The following is a 20,019-nucleotide window of genomic DNA, read 5'->3' as shown; positions in this document are numbered from 1 at the left end:
CTTTGTGTTTAATAGTATAGCTGTATTCTCTTGTTTTATGGAGCCCCATCAGTAACCAACAACATAAAAGGGTCATTTTAGGTGTTTGGAGTAGGCACCCATCCATGATATAAGCAGCCGTAAAATAACCTACACCAAGACATGTGAGACAAGAGAGGGAATCATGCTGAACGTTAAATCATGCACATGACTTCCACAGTACTTACATTTCAAATAAATGTTGGTTATTAATTTGGTACTCATATATTTAGTTTTTTCACAAATGTTCAAGTGTGTATTAAAACACATACAGTTGAAGCCGGAAGTTTACATACACCTTAGCCAAATACATTTAAACTCAGTTTTTCACAATCCCTGACATTTAGTCCTAGTAAAAATTCCCTGTTAGGTCAGTTAGGATCACCACCTTATTTTTAGAATGTGAAATGTCAGAATAAATAGTAGAGAGAATTATTTAATTCAGCTTTTATTTTTTTTCATCACATTCCTAGTGGGTCAGAAGTTTACATACACTCAATCCCATAGAAATGTTGTGGGCAGAACTGAAAAAGTGTGTGCTAGCAAGGAGGCCTACAGACCTGACTCAGTTACACCAGCTCTGTCAGGAGGAATGGGCCAAGATTCTCCCTCACAACTTATTGTGGGAAGTTTGTGGAAGGCTACCTGAAACGTTTGACCCAAGTTGAAAAATGTAAAGGCAATGCGACCAAATACTAATTGAGGTCAGGGCTTTGTGATGGCCACTCCAATACCTTGACTTTGTTGTCATTTCACCATTTTGCCACAACTTTGGAAGGTATGCTTGGGGTCATTGTCCATTTGGAAGACCCATTTGCAACCAAGCTTTAACTTCCTGACTGATGTCTTGAGATGTTGCTTCAATATATCCACATAATTTTCCTACCTCATGATGCTATCTATTTTGTGAAGTGCACCAGTCCCTCCTGCAGCAAAGCACCCCCACAACATGATGCTGCCATCACCGTGCTTCACGTTTGGGATGGTGTTCTTCAGGTTGCAAGCCTCCCCCTTTCTCCTCCAAACATAACAATGGTGATTATGGCCAAACAGTTCTTTTTTTGTTTCATCAGACCAGAGGACATTTCTCCAATTTTTTAAATCTTTGTCCCCATGTTTAGTTGCAAACCGTAGTCTGACTTTTTTTTATGGTGGTTTTGGAGCAGTGACTTCTTCCTTGCTGAGAGGCCTTTCAGGTTATGTCGATATTTTACGACTCATTTTACTGTGGATATAGGTACTTTTGTACCTGTTTCCTCCAGCATCTTCACAATGTCCTTTGTTGTTGTTCTGTGATTGATTTGCACCTTTTCCACCAAAGTACGTTCATCTCTAGGAGACAGAACACGTCCCCTTCCTGAGCGATATGACGGCTGCGTGGTCCCATGGTGTTTATAATATTGTTTGTACAGATGAACGTGGTACCTTCAGGCGTTTGGAAATTGCTCCCAAGGATGAACCAGACTTGTGGAGGTCTACAAATTGTTTTCTGAGGTCTTGGCTGATTTCTTTTGATTTTCCCAAGATCTCAAGCAAAGAGGCACTGTTTGAAGGTAGGCTTTGAAATACATCCACAGGTACACAACCAATTGACTCAAATTATGTCAATTAGCGTATCAGAAGCTTCTAAAGCCATGACATAATTTTCTATAATTTTCCAAGCTGTTTAAAGGCACGGTCAACTTAGTGTATGTAAACTTCTGACCCATTGGAATTGTGATACAGTGAATTATAAGTTAAATAATCTGTCTGTAAACAATTGTAGATGTAGGAAAGTAGATGTCCTAACCGACTTGCCAAAACTATTATTTGTTGACAAGAAATGTGTGGAGTGGTTGAAAAACGGGTTTTAATGACTCCAACCTAAGGGTATGTAATCTTCCGACTTCAACTGTATGTGAATTGAGTTTGTTTGTATATCCCAACTCTTCCTGAGACACCCTCAGAGAGTGGGGTCACAGCCAGCCATTTTAAATGGCAACCTTGAAGCAATTAGGATTAAGTGCCTTGCTCTAAGGGAAAATAGACACATTTTTCACCTTGTCAACTCTAGGATTCGAACTAGCGGCCTTTGGGTTACTGGCCCAGTCTACCTGCAGCCCAGTAAGCTTTTGGTGTTCTTTTCTTGCAGTTGAACAACCCCTTTTTACAGCCATGAACCGACCCTATACAATATACATGTTCCAATGAACAATGAAGCTTCAACAGAGGTGGTCTGCTCTCCGCTGTGTACTCTGCTTTGTCCATCTGGCATGCAAACCTCTCACCAGAACCATGTTGCACAATCCAAAACATTGTCATACAAACACAATGTAATAGATAGGTAACAGGTAGTATCTGTATCCTAGTTTCAAACAGCTATTCTGATGTTGTTTTCCTGGGATTGTCTACAGCATTCTAACATGGGAGGAATAGGTTAATACAGGCTGCATTTGGATCCAGGCGTAGAATTTTTGGAATGGAGTAAATTTGGCAGATCATTCATATTAATTTCACTACTTTTGACCAACTCAGGCCTCCAAGGCACTTTCTTTTCTGGACTTGTAATAGTTTTAAATGTTTCCTTGTTGTTCTCAGAAGCATCTAATCGTGCCTTTAAACTTCTGCATTTGCTCAAGCAGACAGCAACGAATGACCCTCTGTTAAAACACGGGAGGTGTTTCTCTCAAACATGAGGCTAGCATTTGAGATGGTTCACAGTCGAGAAGGGGGATGTTGAAGCAAACTCACTGCACCAACTGCCATGTGTTTTTGAGTAATAGCCGTTCAGTTTAAGAGAATGATGTCATGGTAGGTTTGCTGTTCCAATAACTATATTCCTTCATTCCATTCTGTTTCTGCTCTCTCACATGATAGGATTCCCGACATACATGAAAGATTGTTACATTGCCATGTCATTTACAGGGAAGAAAATATTAGCAGTAAAAATATAAAACATTAGGTCAGTGTAAGCTACACACTCCACCCCTCCAGTTGAAGTTAAAATGGTTGGCTCTGAAGAATCTGTATCCATGTGACATTAGCACCTCATTTTGACACTGTGAAGTTTGAACTCCTATTTGTCAGCTTTCAACATGAAGTTACCTGTAACAATCTCTCAGTGATTATTTTCCTCACTGTCACCGAGCACTGGGCAAGGCAAATGCAAATAAGCACCTCTGAGTAAAGTGCGGTGATGCCAATGTCAACCCAGTCATTTTATTTTTGGAAGCTCTTCTATATTTGTCACCAGTGTGACCAACCACCCCCAAAATTCCAGACGGACTTGTTCAAATATTTGGGTAAAAATACGAGACTGAATAATTTGTCAGTGAAAAGTGCATCAAACCTGTCTAAACTACAGCAATGAAAATCGGAATAATTCCTTTGCAGCTGCAGTGTCAGATGGTATGATGTTGATGGGAGATTCTATTTATGTAATTGTGTGCAAATGTAATAGCCTGGTCCCAGATCTGTTTACGCAATTTTTTTATTCCTCTGGATGCCAGTCTATTTCTTCTCCATTGTCACTCCTTGTCACTCATTGTCACTCCTTGTCATGTGTTTGGCATGACAATTCCATTAGGTGTTTGCAAGAGAGCAGAAACAGACTGGTATCCAGGCTTCAAATGTAAACATTGCTGCAGCCAACGTGACTCTAGACCTAGACTTGAGTCTAGCACACCTGAGTGTGTGTTGTCTTCAATGACCACTGATCTGAAAAGGACTGGGTATGTTGAGGCAATGTAGGCAAAACTCAATTCTGATAGCTGTAGCATATTACATAGCAGGTGATAGAATTCAAGGATCACTTTTGTATTGTGGAATCTGAAATCTTTTATTTTTCAAAAAGTAATGTATTCCAAGTAGGCATGTTCATTTTACACACTAGATAAAATAATTTCTTCACATTTTGCAATATGACTTTTTGTGTTCAGGGACACAGCAAACACTTTGACCACACCACGCCTTACATACAGCCAGTTATTTGAGATGATATTAGACCATGCAGCCCACATGAAGTTGATGAATGCAGCTAGATGTAGAAGACATGTTTCTAATCTCCTATAAGTCTTCTATGTTTAGTCCAGAGAGCACAGTAGCCACATGAGGAAATTCATTACTTTCAAGCAGCCTTCCCCATGTTGACATCATAAAGTTCAGTTATTGCTCTAATGTGTTCCGCAGCTTTGCATGTCAACAATTTTAAGGGAATTTCCTAAACAATCTTTCAACAGAGAAACCACCAACAGCTGTTGCATAATGGGGTGAGCAGAGCCATCTTACATCTTTATTGATACTAAACGTAATACTCATACTAAAAGTGAAGATAAAAAAGGGCATTTTTATGGGAGTAGTTCGATGTGCAGTCTCATTCATCCGTAACATACTTTGCATATATTTCCTGTTTCCATAAATTAGTGCTGATTTAGATCCATGTATGTGTCTCAAATTGCACCCTATTACATATTTAGTGCACTACTTTTAACCAGGGAGGCTGTGTACTAAATAGAGAATAGGATGCAATTTGGGACGCATACCATTTTTTCTCTTGTTTCAGTTTTCTATCCCTGAGAGGTAGCTACACTGAGAGGTCTACTTCTCCTCACATCACATCTGCAGGGCTGCTCTGTTCTGCACAGTGATTAGTCTCCATGTCTCCTCTACCTTCGCCTTCCAAAACAGCTTTGAACTCCAGCCGCCTGGTTGCTTTGTTATCTTGATATATTTATGAAAAAAAAGACAGCTTTATAGTTTTTTCCATCTGAAATGAACATTCAGCACATTACATATGTACTTTTCCATATTGGCTGCATCTCTTTGGAACAGGACAAAGTTATAGGTGGTCTTTAAAAACATTAACATAATCAGTAGCTGTAATCATGAAAGGGCATGATGTAGAATTGCCATAGGCAGCAGTGAAGAGTGCCAATGACACAGAGATGATTCGCAGGTACCACAAATGAAAAATGACCTTACTGTATGTAGGCTATACCATAGACCAGTCATGAACTATATGTAGGCTATACCATAGCCAAGTAATGAACTATATGTAGGCTATACAATAGACCAGTCATGAACTATATGTAGGCTATACCATAGACCAGTCATGAACTATATGTAGGCTATACAATAGACCAGTCATGAACTATATGTAGGCTATACCATAGACCAGTCATGAACTATATGTAGGCTATACAATAGACCAGTCATGAACTATATGTAGGCTATACCATAGACCAGTCATGAACTATATGTAGGCTATACAATAGACCAGTCATGAACTATATGTAGGCTATACAATAGACCAGTAATGAACTATATGTAGGCTATACAATAGACCAGTCATGAACTATATGTAGGCTATACAATAGACCAGTCATGAACTATATGTAGGCTATACAATAGACCAGTCATGAACTATATGTAGGCTATACAATAGACCAGTCATGAACTATATGTAGGCTATACCATAGCCAAGTAATGAACTATATGTAGGCTATACCATAGCCAAGTAATGAACTATATGTAGGCTATACAATAGACCAGTAATGAACTATATGTAGGCTATACAATAGACCAGTCATGAACTATATGTAGGCTATACAATAGACCAGTCATGAACTATATGTAGGCTATACAATAGACCAGTCATGAACTATATGTAGGCTATACAATAGACCAGTCATGAACTATATGTAGGCTATACAATAGACCAGTCATGAACTATATGTAGGCCATATCATAGACCAGTCATGAACTATATGTAGGCCATATCATAGACCACTCATGAAATTAAGTTTAAATTCAAAACAGTTCACCATTTCATCACAAATGTATACTTCAACTTTAAATGTTGCCCTGTACATTACTGTAGCGTAGTTTATGGTCAAATTGATCATTGACTTCATCTTATTTGGATTATTTCCTGTTATATGTCAATTCTGATTATACATTATTTCAGAAAGTTAACATTCACTAGTATGTCTTTGTGTGTTATTATCAGTGTTGGGGAGTAGTGAACTAGATGTAGTTCTACTAGTAGTTTAACTACATTCTACAGTAGCTTGGTGGTAGTTGAGCAACATTCATATCTAGGTAGTGTTTTCGCTAGATAATTACCCGTTTAGCAATGTAGTGGTCTAGCTAACTACTGGAACTACAAGCTGCTTTTATGGCAAAATAACATTTGGTTGAAGAAGGCATCAGACCTGTCTAATTCTCACTTGATACATGTGTTTAATAGGCTATATTATACATTCTGTTAACATATGACACCAAAGTGATTTGTTCTAACCATTTGTAATCTGTTGGCAGATTCGCACGGGACAAAAATGATGTACACTACAGTTCAAACATTTGGAATCACTTAGAAATGTCCTTGTTTTTGAAAGAAAAGCACATTTTCTGTTCATTAAAATAACATCAAATTGATCAGAAATACAGTGTAGACATTGTTAATGTTGTAAATGACTATTGTAGCTGGAAACAGCTGATTTTTTATGGAATATCTACATAGGCGTTGCGGTATCCCAGGAGATCTACCCCGGGGGATGGTAATAGAGGGGAGGTACGTGAGGCAACGTTGGCTCCCTCTGCTGGGAATACGGGAGCTGGGCACACCAACATTGACAGCTCTAAGTGGAGGTAATTAGAGGAAAGTGCCAACCAGACGTGGAGGCCAAAAGAAAGGAGCACGGGGGCACACCGCAAGGGAGAACGGGGAGAGACCGACACCAAGCGAAAGGAGAGAAGAAGGACCGAGCCAAACCTCAGTGATTTTTCTTAGTAAAGTTGTTTTTGCGGACTAAAGCCTCCCTAGCTCTGTGTCAAACTCTGTACGCTCAACCCAACACCCCACGATTTACCACAGCGTACAGAGGCCCGTTTTCACCAACCATCGCTCCTGTGTTTCAATGGCACGTTGTATTAGCTAATCCAAGTTTATAATTTTAAAAGGCTTATTGATCATTAGAAAACCCTTTTGCATTTATGTTAGCACAGCTGAAAACTGTTGTCCTGATTAAAGAAGCAATACAACTGCCCTTCTTTAGACTAGTTGAGTATCTGGAGCATCAGCATTTGTGGGAAGCAAATACAGGCTCAAAATGGCCAGAAACAAAGAACTTTCTTCTGAAACTTGTCAGTCTATTCTTGTTCTGAGAAATGAAAGCTATTCAATGCGAGAAATTGCCAAGAAACTGAAGATCTCATACAACGCTGTGTTCTACTCCCTTCACAGAACAGCGCAAACTGTCTCTAACCAGAATAGAAAGAGGAGTGGGAGGCCCCGGTGCACCACTGTGCAAGAGGACAAGTACATTAGAGTGTCTGGTTTGAGAAACAGATGCCTCACAAGTCCTCAACTGACAGCTTCATTAAATAGTACCCACAAAACACCAGTCTCAACTTCAACAGTGAAGAGGTGATTCTGGGATGCTGGCCTTCTAGGCAGAGTTCCTCTGTCCAGTGTTTGTGTTCTTTTGCCCATCTTAATCTTGTTTTTTTATTGTCCAGTCTGAGATATGGCCTTTTCCCTGTAGATGTTGAGACTGGTGTTTTGCGGGAACTATTTAATGAAGCTGACAGTTGAGGACTCATTTATGACATCAACAATGTCTACACTGTATTTCTGATCAATTTGATAAATTTTGACATTTCTAAGTGACTCCAAACTTTTGAACGGTAGTGTATGTGATGTTTTGTGCCTGTGCTCGTGCTCATAATTACATTTCAGATTTATGTATGATAGTTTTTCACAAAGTAGTTTGGATGTAGTGAACTACTTTTTCAAAATAACTTTAGTTAACCTATATTTTTTCTTAAGGATAGCTTTAGTGTAACTTTTCTTCCAGTGTGAAGTAATTGGTAGCTTGGTGAACTATCATTTCAGAGTAGCTTCCCCAACACTGGTTATTATACCATCTAGTTCAATTTATGAGTAAATAATACAAAGTACATTTTCTCTCTAAATTCTATTCTCAGCCTGGAGGGTGGTGGGCTCCACAAGAGGAACATGCACGTTTTGATCATTTACAACATGACACTTTTCCCCATGCCAGATGGAGCAGGGAAGTGAAACAGTTAGCTTTCTAAAAATACACCATAAACATTACATATGGTAATGGGTTGTTTAATGTGTGAGAGGAAATTAGAATGGTAGCTTAGCCCTTACGTAAACAATTATTTTAGCTGGCTCTAACATATATTGACTGTCTGCGTGGCTTGGTTGGTTGAATAACCTAGCATGTTGGAGAAATTGGTGTCATAGTTTGAGTGAATGTCTGTGTAATCAAAAAGAATGGGCTAACGTGTAGTTTGAGGTATGAGCATCTATCAACAGATATCACTGTAATAAATTGTTCTGTTGTTTAACCTTTTGTGCTTTGCTTAATAGTTTAATCTAGAATCATGGCTCAGGCAAAGCTGATATAACAATTGCCTCCCAGAATGCTATCTGCGATGGGAATATCGAGCCTGAGCACAGCTCTCCGATATCCAGATGCTTTGTTAGCAATATGTCAGTTGATTCTACACTTCTTGGTTCTTCTGATTTAAGAAAACAAGAAATCACGAAAAAATTACCAAAACGCACATAAATTAAATGTCAGAATGATATTTAATTGGGAGAATATTCCAACACACTTAAAATAAAAATCCCTTGAGGCCTCTTTCCCTCTCTCTCTCTCTCTCACACACACACACACACGCACACACACACACACACACACACACACACACACACACACACACACACACACACACACACACACACACACACACACACACACACACACACACACACACACACACACACACACACACACACACACACACACACACACACACACACACACACACACACACACACACACACAGACTCTCTCTCTCTCTCTCTCTCTCTCTCTCACAGTTAGAGTTATTTAGAACTGTTTAACATTCATCTGCTTTTATAGTAGGGGCAGCAGGTAGCCTAGTAGTTAGAGCGTTGGGCCAGTAACTGAAAGGTTGGTGGATTGAATCCCTGAGCTGCCATGGTCAAAATCTGTCATTCTGTCCAATGAACAAGGTAGTTAACCCCCTGTTACTAGGTCGTTATTGCAAATAATAATTGCCTAGTTAAATAAAGATGAAATAAATAAATCAAAATAGTGGTCCTGCTTTATGAATATGGCTGTGAAGTGGCAGATCAGTCCCATGGTCATAACAATATGTTTTACAGTGTGTGTGTGTTCTCTACGTACAGTTACTATGTATAGGTCTATGAAGGGATGTTGCTAAGCACAAGGGATGTGTCCAAAATATAGGGTGCGATTTGGGACACAGTCAAAGTCTCCGTCAGCCATTGGTGTAGCACCTGGATGTGACTCGTAATGATTTACAATGTGCTGAAGCTCTGCCCGGAGCTCTCACTTACAAAGCAATTAGACTCACCAGTCCACTACTTTTGACTTTTGACCATAGGGCTTTGGTCAAAAGTAGTGCACTATATAGGGAATAGGGTGCGATTTGGGACACATAAAAGTCTCCGTCAGCCATTGGTGTAGCACCTGGCTGTGACTCATAGTGATTTACAATGTGCTGAAGATCTGCCAAGAGCTCTCATATACAAAGCAATTAGATTATATTGCTTGTTATTCTGAATCCATTTAGTTAGCTTAGTTCAAACAAGTTCAGAAAAAAAGAGTCCCAGACCCCCTCGTTCATTCATCAGTAGGCTAGTTTGTGTCAAATTATCTATAAAATAGATAGTGTCCAAGGATCTTTTAATGTCATGCTTCTCTGACTGACAAGAAATGTTCCGATGTAATACATGCCCAGTACTGTAGACCTAATCATTTACATGTTCATTACCATATGTTTTAGTATGCTCCCTTTTAAATGGGGTTGAATATCAGCAGGAACCCTTGAGGAACATAAATAGCCCTCTTTTGCTACAAATATATCCTGTCCCATGATGTAAACCCCATTATGATCTCAGTTACAATAAAAATAGAGGAATGTCTGCCTGAACCTTTGTAGGTACCCCACTCCCAGGGGGTCGCTGTAGACTGGGGGACAATCCCAAGTGTGTCTACAAAAAAGCCTGCTCATATTTCAGCCTGCTGAATGGAAGATTGAACTCTTATTTGTCCAAGCCTGCAGGCTGCATAATGAACTACATCATGTTTCTGTTAGAACACCAGTGCCAGGTAATAGATCAGCTGCGTCAGCAAAACATTGAAGACATTTGGAGGGTAGAGTAGGAGTCAGAACAGTACTGCTGTGATCCTAACACATACGCGTATGGATCTTGTGTCCCCTCGGAGCAGAGTACTAAACCTCTCTGTAACAGAAAGCCACAGGAGGAATATTCAGCCTGACAGTTGAGGAATAACTTGCCGCCTTCAGGTAATCTTGAGTTCCCTCCCACAAATTAATGGACGGGACAATTCTGACAAATAATCACTAGTAATTCCTGTCTTTCATCCCTCTCTTTCTCTCTCTCTGCCCCCCCTCTCTCTCTCTTTCTCAGGGATAATTCCTCATTGTAATGGTCAGTAGAAGAATTAGGAAACACTATCTTGCAGAAACTTGAGGCCTGTGTTTATGGAATGGAAACTCAGTGCCAGTAAAAGAATGTTAAACTGTATAAATAAAATGAGGGACACTGAACTGATGGTCATTCAGTTATCGTTGCCCAAGCAGTCAACAGGATCCAGTTAGTTCTTAAGCCCTTATATGGAGCTAATGTGTGGCTTCAGATCTCCCTCTGTTGGTAGCTATAGGCCATTATTACTGGGAGAGTTTAATTATTTTACTGTATAAAGGGAAAGGGGGATACCTAGTCAGTTGTACAACTGAATGTATTCAACTGAAATGTGAATCAGAGAATCAGAGGGGTGTGGGGGCTGCCTTAATCTGAAATGTGAATCAGAGAATCAGAGAGGTGTGGGGGGCTGCCTTAATCTGAAATGTGAATCAAAAAATCAGAGAGGTGTGGAGGGCTGCCTTAATCTGAAATGTGAATCAGAGAATCAGAGAGGTGTGGAGGGCTGCCTTAATCTGAAATGTGAATCAGAGAATTAGAGAGGTGTGGGGGCTGCCTTAATCTGAAATGTGAATCAGAGAATCAGAGAGGTGTGGGGAGCTGCCTTAATCTGAAATGTGAATCAAAGAATCGGAGAGGTGTGGAGGGCTGCCTTAATCTGAAATGTGAATCAGAGAATCAGAGAGGTGTGGAGGGCTGCCTTAATCTGAAATGTGAATCAGAGAATCAGAGAGGTGTGGAGTGCTGCCTTAATCTGAAATGTGAATCAGAGAATCAGAGAGGTGTGGGGGGCTGCCTTAATCTGAAATGTGAATCAGAGAATCAGAGAGGTGTGGGGGGCTGCCTTAATCTGAAATGTGAATCAGAGAATCAGAGAGGTGTGGGGGGCTGCCTTAATCTGAAATGTGAATCAGAGAATCAGAGAGGTGTGGGGGCTGCCTTAATCTGAAATGTGAATCAGAGAATCAGAGAGGTGTGGGGGGCTGCCTTAATCTGAAATGTGAATCAGAGAATCAGAGAGGTGTGGGGGGCTGCCTTAATCTGAAATGTGAATCAGAGAATCAGAGAGGTGTGGGGGGCTGCCTTAATCTGAAATGTGAATCAGAGAATCAGAGAGGTGTGGGGGGCTGCCTTAATCTGAAATGTGAATCAGAGAATCAGAGAGGTGTGGGGGGCTGCCTTAATCTGAAATGTGAATCAGAGAATCAGAGAGGTGTGGAGTGCTGCCTTAATCTGAAATGTGAATCAGAGAATCAGAGAGGTGTGGGGGGCTGCCTTAATCTGAAATGTGAATCAGAGAATCAGAGAGGTGTGGGGGCTGCCTTAATCTGAAATGTGAATCAAAGTCAAAGAGGTGTGGGGGCTGCCTTAATCTGAAATGTGAATCAGAGAGTCAAAGAGGTGCGGGGGGACTGCCTTAATCTAAAATGTGAATCAGAGAGGGGTGGGGGGCTGCCTTAATCTGAAATGTGAATCAGAGAATCAGAGAGGTGTGGGGGGCTGCCTTAATCTGAAATGTGAATCAGAGAATCAGAGAGGTGTGGGGGGCTGCCTTAATCTGAAATGTGAATCAAAAAATCAGAGAGGTGTGGAGGGCTGCCTTAATCTGAAATGTGAATCAGAGAATCAGAGAGGTGTGGAGGGCTGCCTTAATCTGAAATGTGAATCAGAGAATCAGAGAGGTGTGGGGGCTGCCTTAATCTGAAATGTGAATCAGAGAATCAGAGAGGTGTGGGAATCAAAGCTGCCTTAATCTGAAATGTGAATCAGAGAATCAGAGAGGTGTGGAGGGCTGCCTTAATCTGAAATGTGAATCAGAGAATCAGAGAGGTGTGGAGGGCTGCCTTAATCTGAAATGTGAATCAGAGAATCAGAGAGGTGTGGGGGCTGCCTTAATCTGAAATGTGAATCAGAGAATCAGAGAGGTGTGGGGCTGCCTTAATCTGAAATGTGAATCAGAGAATCAGAGAGGTGTGGGGGGCTGCCTTAATCTGAAATGTGAATCAGAGAATCAGAGAGGTGTGGGGCTGCCTTAATCTGAAATGTGAATCAGAGAATCAGAGAGGTGTGGGGGCTGAAATCTGAAATGTGAATCAGAGAATCAGAGAGGTGTGGGGGCTGCCTTAATCTGAAATGTGAATCAGAGAATCAGAGAGGTGTGGGGCTGCCTTAATCTGAAATGTGAATCAGAGAGGTGTGGGGGCTGCCTGAAATGTGAATCAAAGAGGTGTCAAAGGGGGCTGCCTTAATCTGAAATGTGAATCAGAGAATCAGAGAGGTGGGGGGCTGCCTTAATCTGAAATGTGAATCAGAGAATCAGAGAGGTGTGGGGGCTGCCTTAATCTGAAATGTGAATCAGAGAATCAGAGAGGTGTGGGGGGCTGCCTTAATCTGAAATGTGAATCAGAGAATCAGAGAGGTGTGGGGGCTGCCTTAATCTGAAATGTGAATCAGAGAATCAGAGAGGTGTGGGGGCTGCCTTAATCTGAAATGTGAATCAGAGAATCAGAGAGGTGTGGGGGCTGCCTTAATCTGAAATGTGAATCAGAGAATCAGAGAGGTGTGGGGGCTGCCTTAATCTGAAATGTGAATCAGAGAATCAGAGAGGTGTGGGGGCTGCTTTAATCTGAAATGTGAATCAGAGAATCAGAGAGGTGTGGGGGCTGCCTTAATCTGAAATGTGAATCAGAGAATCAGAGAGGTGTGGGGGCTGCCTTAATCTGAAATGTGAATCAGAGAATCAGAGAGGTGCGGGGGCTGCCTTAATCTAAAATGTGAATCAGAAATGGGGGTGAATCAGAGAATCAGAGAGGTGTGGGGGCTGCCTTAATCTGAAATGTGAATCAGAGAATCAGAGAGGTGTGGGGCTGCCTTAATCTGAAATGTGAATCAGAGAATCAGAGAGGTGTGGGGGCTGCCTTAATCTGAAATGTGAATCAGAGAATCAGAGAGGTGTGGGGGGCTGCCTTAATCTGAAATGTGAATCAAAGAATCAGAGAGGTGTGGGGGCTGCCTTAATCTGAAATGTGAATCAGAGAATCAGAGAGGTGTGGGGGGCTGCCTTAATCTGAAATGTGAATCAGAGAATCAGAGAGGTGGGGGGCTGCCTTAATCTGAAATGTGAATCAGAGAATCAGAGAGGTGTGGGGGCTGCCTTAATCTGAAATGTGAATCAAAGAATCAGAGAGGTGTGGGGGCTGCCTTAATCTGAAATGTGAATCAGAGAATCAGAGAGGTGTGGAGGGCTGCCTTAATCTGAAATGTGAATCAGAGAATCAGAGAGAATCAGTGTGGGGGCTGCCTTAATCTGAAATGTGAATCAGAGAATCAGAGAGGTGTGGAAATGGAATCAGCTGCCTTAATCTGAAATGTGAATCAGAGAATCAGAGAGGTGTGGGGGCTGCCTTAATCTGAAATGTGAATCAGAGAATCAGAGAGGTGTGGGGGCTGCCTTAATCTGAAATGTGAATCAGAGAATCAGAGAGGTGTGGGGGCTGCCTTAATCTGAAATGTGAATCAGAGAATCAGAGAGGTGTGGGGGCTGCCTTAATCTGAAATGTGAATCAGAGAATCAGAGAGGTGTGGGGGCTGCCTTAATCTGAAATGTGAATCAGAGAATCAGAGAGGTGTGGGGTGCTGCCTTAATCTGAAATGTGAATCAGAGAATCAGAGAGGTGTGGGGGCTGCCTTAATCTGAAATGTGAATCAGAGAATCAGAGAGGTGTGGGGGCTGCCTTAATCTGAAATGTGAATCAGAGAATCAGAGAGGTGTGGGGGCTGCCTTAATCTGAAATGTGAATCAGAGAATCAGAGAGGTGTGGGGGCTGCCTTAATCTGAAATGTGAATCAGAGAATCAGAGAGGTGAATCAGGGGAGGGTGTGGGGCTGCCTTAATCTGAAATGTGAATCAGAGAATCAGAGAGGTGTGGGGGCTGCCTTAATCTGAAATGTGAATCAGAGAATCAGAGAGGTGTGGGGGCTGCCTTAATCTGAAATGTGAATCAGAGAATCAGAGAGGTGTGGGGGCTGCCTTAATCTGAAATGTGAATCAGAGAATCAGAGAGGTGTGGGGGCTGCCTTAATCTGAAATGTGAATCAGAGAATCAGAGAGGTGGGGGGGCTGCCTTAATCTGAAATGTGAATCAGAGAATCAGAGAGGTGTGGGGGGACTGCCTTAATCTGAAATGTGAATCAGAGAGGTGTGGGGGGCTGCCTTAATCTGAAATGTGAATCAGAGAATCAGAGAGGTGGGGGGCTGCCTTAATCTGAAATGTGAATCAGAGAATCAGAGAGGTGTGGGGGGGACCTTAATCTGAAATGTGAATCAGAGAGTCAAAGAGGTGTGGGGGCTGCCTTAATCTGAAAATGAATCAGAATCAGAGAGGGGTGGGGGCTGCCTTAATCTGAAATGTGAATCAGAGAATCAGAGAGGTGTGGGGGCTGCCTTAATCTGAAATGTGAATCAGAGAATCAGAGAGGTGTGGGGGCTGCCTTAATCTGAAATGTGAATCAGAGAATCAGAGAGGTGTGGGGGCTGCCTTAATCTGAAATGTGAATCAGAGAATCAGAGAGGTGTGGGGGCTGCCTTAATCTGAAATGTGAATCAGAGAATCAGAGAGGTGTGGGGGCTGCCTTAATCTGAAATGTGAATCAGAGAATCAGAGAGGTGTGGGGGGCTGCCTTAATCTGAAATGTGAATCAGAGAATCAGAGAGGTGTGGGGGCTGCCTTAATCTGAAATGTGAATCAGAGAATCAGAGAGGTGTGGGGGCTGCCTTAATCTGGAGAGGTGTGGGGGCTGCCTTAATCTGCAGAGAATCAGAGAGGTGCTGCTTTAATCTGAAATGTGAATCAGAGAATCAGAGAGGTGTGGGGGCTGCCTTAATCTGAAATGTGAATCAGAGAATCAGAGAGGTGTGGGGGCTGCCTTAATCTGAAATGTGAATCAGAGAGTCAAAGAGGTGCGGGGGGGCTGCCTTAATCTAAAATGTGAATCAGAGAGGGGTGGGGGCTGCCTTAATCTGAAATGTGAATCAGAGAATCAGAGAGGTGTGGGGGGCTGCCTTAATCTGAAATGTGAATCAGAGAATCAGAGAGGTGTGGGGGGCTGCCTTAATCTGAAATGTGAATCAGAGAATCAGAGAGGTGCGGGGGGCTGCTTTAATCTGAAATGTGAATCAGAGAATCAGAGAGGTGTGGGGGCTGCCTTAATCTGAAATGTGAATCAGAGAATCAGAGAGGTGTGGGGGCTGCCTTAATCTGAAATGTGAATCAAAGAGTCAAAGAGGTGCGGGGGGACTGCCTTAATCTAAAATGCGAATCAGAGAGGGGTGGGGGCTGCCTTAATCTGAAATGTGAATCAGAGAATCAGAGAGGTGTGGGGGCTGCCTTAATCTGAAATGTGAATCAGAGAAGTGTGGGGGGCTGCCTTAATCTGAAATGTGAATCAGAGAATCAGAGAGGTGTGGGGGCTGCCTTAATCTGAAATGTGAATCAGAGAATCAGAGAGGTGTGGGGGCTGCCTTAATCTGAAATGTGAATCAGAGAATCAGAGAGGTGTGGGGGCTGCCTTAATCTGAAATGTGAATCAGAGAATCAGAGAGGTGCGGGGGCTGCTTTAATCTGAAATGTGAATCAGAGAATCAGAGAGGTGTGGGGGCTGCCTTAATCTGAAATGTGAATCAGAGAATCAGAGAGGTGTGGGGGCTGCCTTAATCTGAAATGTGAATCAGAGAATCAGAGAGGTGTGGGGGCTGCCTTAATCTGAAATGTGAATCAGAGAATCAGAGAGGTGTGGGGGGCTGCCTTAATCTGAAATGTGAATCAGAGAATCAGAGAGGTGTGGGGGCTGCCTTAATCTGAAATGTGAATCAGAGAGTCAAAGAGGTGCGGGGGGGGACTGCCTTAATCTGAAATGTGAATCAGAGAGGTGTGGGGGGCTGCCTTAACCTGAAATGTGAATCAGAGAATCAGAGAGGTGTGGGGGCCTATTTATTGGCCTATTTATTGCCTTGCCTCCCTATTCTTACTACATTTGCACACACTGTACATAGACTTTTCTATTGTGTTATTGACTGTACGTTTGTTTATCCGATGTGTAACTGTTGTTTGTGTCGCACTGCTTTGCTCTATCTTGGCCAGGTCACAGTTGTAAATGAGAACTTGTTCTCAACTCGCCTACATGGTTAAATAAAAATCGCCTACATGAAAAGTCAACATGCCACCTCATCAGCGCCCAGAGAACAGTGGGTTAACATACTGTAGGATATGCTGCTTAGCATATGTTTTTACCCACAGCGACATACAGTACAGTGAGTGAAGAAATTGTAGTAGTTTTGGCATGTGATCCCTACATGAATTGGAATCACAACCTTCCGAAGCTATACAATTTAGCTTAGCTCTTAACCAACTGAGCCACACAGGATCACTACATCATGGACAAAGTGTTGGGCAACCTTTTCTAGGGCTGAGAAGGTGACATCCACAGAGAATGAAACCCAAAGATACAATCTGCCAAATGTAATAGGCCTCAATGTTTTATGAATCGGAACACTACTGCCTGCAGGGGTTGAATGGTAATTAAAACTTTCCAAAAATCCATTCTATTGTGGGGAGGGACAGAGCAGAATCAGACAATTATGCCTCCCAAATAGTATTCTATTCCCTATATAGTGCACTACTTTTGACCAGGGCCCATAGGGAACGAAGCCAGTCATCTCTCAGGCCATTGCACCTTCATCCAGGTCAGGACAGGAATCAAGAGACGTGAGATGTTGTCGGACATTTACACATTTGACAGACCACACATTTGACCCTCCGGTTGGAAGCAGATTGAGGGGATTCTCATCTTCTTTAGAGCTCCAGAGTGAGTGTGGTATTCCAAGGCAAACAGGCTGCTGCTGCTATGGCTCCCCTCCATCCCTGTGGGCAAGCCTGGCGCTGGTCTCAAACTACTCTGCCCACACTCATCCTCCTGCTCCAGCCTTCTCTCTCTCTCTTAGGTGAGAGCCATGCGCATTCACTGAAATCTTCATTTTGTATTTTAGCCAAGATTTTTCTGAAAACCCCCCATGCTCAAATAGAAACAGCCCTCCTGAGTTGAGTGGGGTTTTGGAGGGTTGGCTCGGCTGTGGTCAGAATTGAAATGCTATCAAATGAGGTGTGGAGGGGTGACCCTGATATATATTCCCCTTAAGTACTTTCTTCCTCATAGATTTCAACCACTTTGAGAATTGCTTTACAGTGACATTTTTCTACAGCGCTGTAAGGTGTTGCAGTGGGTCTGTATCTGTAGCATATAAGAACTACCTTCTTTTTCAATTAACTGCCATGTGTGTTAGTGTTACACTAGACAGATGCTATTAACTCACTTTCATTCCATTGTTTCATTTTGATGATTGACACATTTACAGATTAAAAGTTTATACAATGTAGAAAGCCTACAGCAAGTATTTGCTTTGCACAGTAAGGAAATAAAAAATGAAATATGGTAGATGATGTAATAAATAATTAATAATTTCTGTCTCTGTTTATTGCTAATATGGCAGGTAGCCTAGTGGTTAGAGCGATGGACTAGTAACCAGGTTGCAAAATCAAATTCCCGAGATGACAAGGTAAAAATCTGTCATTCTGCCCCGAACAAGGCAGTAACCTACTGTTCCTAGGCTGTCATTGAAAATAAGAATCTGTTCTTAACTGACTTGCCTAGTTAAACAAAATACAGGGGAATTTATGTGACAACTACAGTAGTACTAGTCAAAAACATTGCTTCTGTCCCTTTATAAAAGGGATGTGCTCAATGAAGCAAATGGCAAGCACTCTCCACAAGAGGGAGCCATCTTACAATCTTCCAAAGATTAAAATGCAACCTTTTGCACAATACTGTAATGCACTTATCAAATCACATACACATATTTAGCAGATGTTATTGTGGGTGTAGCGAAAAGCTTGTGTCCCTAGCTCCAACAGTGTAGTAGTATCTAACAATTTACAACAATACAGAAATCTTAAATCAAAAGAATGGAATTAAGAAATATATAAATATTAGGACAAGCAATGTCAGTGGCATTAACTAAAATACAGTATAATAGAATACAGTATATACAGTGCATTCGGAAAGTAGTCAGACCCATTGACATTTTGTTACATTACAGCCATCAATCTACACACAAAAACTCCATAATGACAAAGCAAAACAGTTTTTTAGACATTTTTGCAAAGTTATTAAGAATAAAAAAACTGAAATAACCATTTACATAAGTATTCAGACCCTTTACTCAGTACTTTGTTGAAACACATTTGGCAGCGATTAAGGCCTTGAGTCTACTTGGGTATGAAGCTACAACCTAGGCACAGCTGATTTGGGGTGTTTCTTCCATTCTTCTCTGTAGATCCTCTCAAGCTCTGTCAGGTTGGAAGGGGAGCGTTGCTGCACAGCAATTTTCAGGTCTCTCCAGAGATGTTTGATTGGGTATTAATCTGGGCTCTGGCTGGGCCACTCAAGGACATTCAGAGACTTGTCCCGAAGCCATTCCTGCATTGTTTTCAATGTGTGCTTTGGGTCGTTGAAGCTTCGCCCCAGACTGAGGTCCTGAACTAGTCTCATCAAGGATCTCTCTGTACATTGCTCTGTTCATCTTTCCCTCAATCCTGACTAGTCTCCCAGTCCCTGCCTCTGAAAACATCCCCACAGCATGATGCTGCCACCACCATGCTTCACTGTAGGGATGGTGCCAGGTTTCCTCCAGACGTGACGCTTGGTATTCAGGCCAAAGAGTTTAATCTTGGTTTCATCAGACCAGAGAATCTTGTTTCTCATGGTCTGAGAGTCTTTAGCTGCCTTTTGGCAAATACAAAGCGCACTGTCATGTGCCTTTTACTGAAGAGTGACTTCCGTCTGGCCACTCTACCGTCAAGACCTGATTGGTGGAGTGCTGCAGAGATGGTTGTCCTTCTGGAAGGTTCTCCCATCTCCACAGAGGAACTCTGGAGCTCTGTCAGAGTGACCATCAGGTTCTTGGTCACCTCCCTGACCAAGGCCCTTCTCCCCTGATTGCTCAGTTTGGCCGAGCTGCCAACTCCAGAAAGAGTCTTGGTGATTGCAAACTTCTTCCATTTAAGAATGCTGGCAGACACTATGTTCTTGGGGACCTTCAATGCAGCAATTTTTTGGAACCTTTCCCCAGATCTGTGCCTCGACAGAATCCTTTCTCTGAGCTCTACAGAGAATTCCTTCAACCTCATGGCTTGGTTTTTTCTCTGACATGCACAGTCAACTGTGGGACCTTAAATAGACAGGTATGTGCCTTTCCAAATTATGTCCAATCAATTGAATTTACCACAAATGGACTCCAATCAAGTTTTAGAAACATCTCAAGAATGATCAATGGAAACCTTAGCTCAATTTCGAGCCTCATAGCAAAGGGTCTGAATACTTATGTAAATAAGGCATTTCTGTTTTTATTTTTAATAAATGTGTTTGTGTAAACCTGT

The sequence above is a fragment of the Oncorhynchus nerka genome, linkage group LG13 (genome assembly GCF_034236695.1).
Source record: "Oncorhynchus nerka isolate Pitt River linkage group LG13, Oner_Uvic_2.0, whole genome shotgun sequence".
NCBI lineage: Eukaryota > Metazoa > Chordata > Actinopteri > Salmoniformes > Salmonidae > Oncorhynchus > Oncorhynchus nerka.
Note: the sequence above shows the minus strand (reverse complement) of the source record.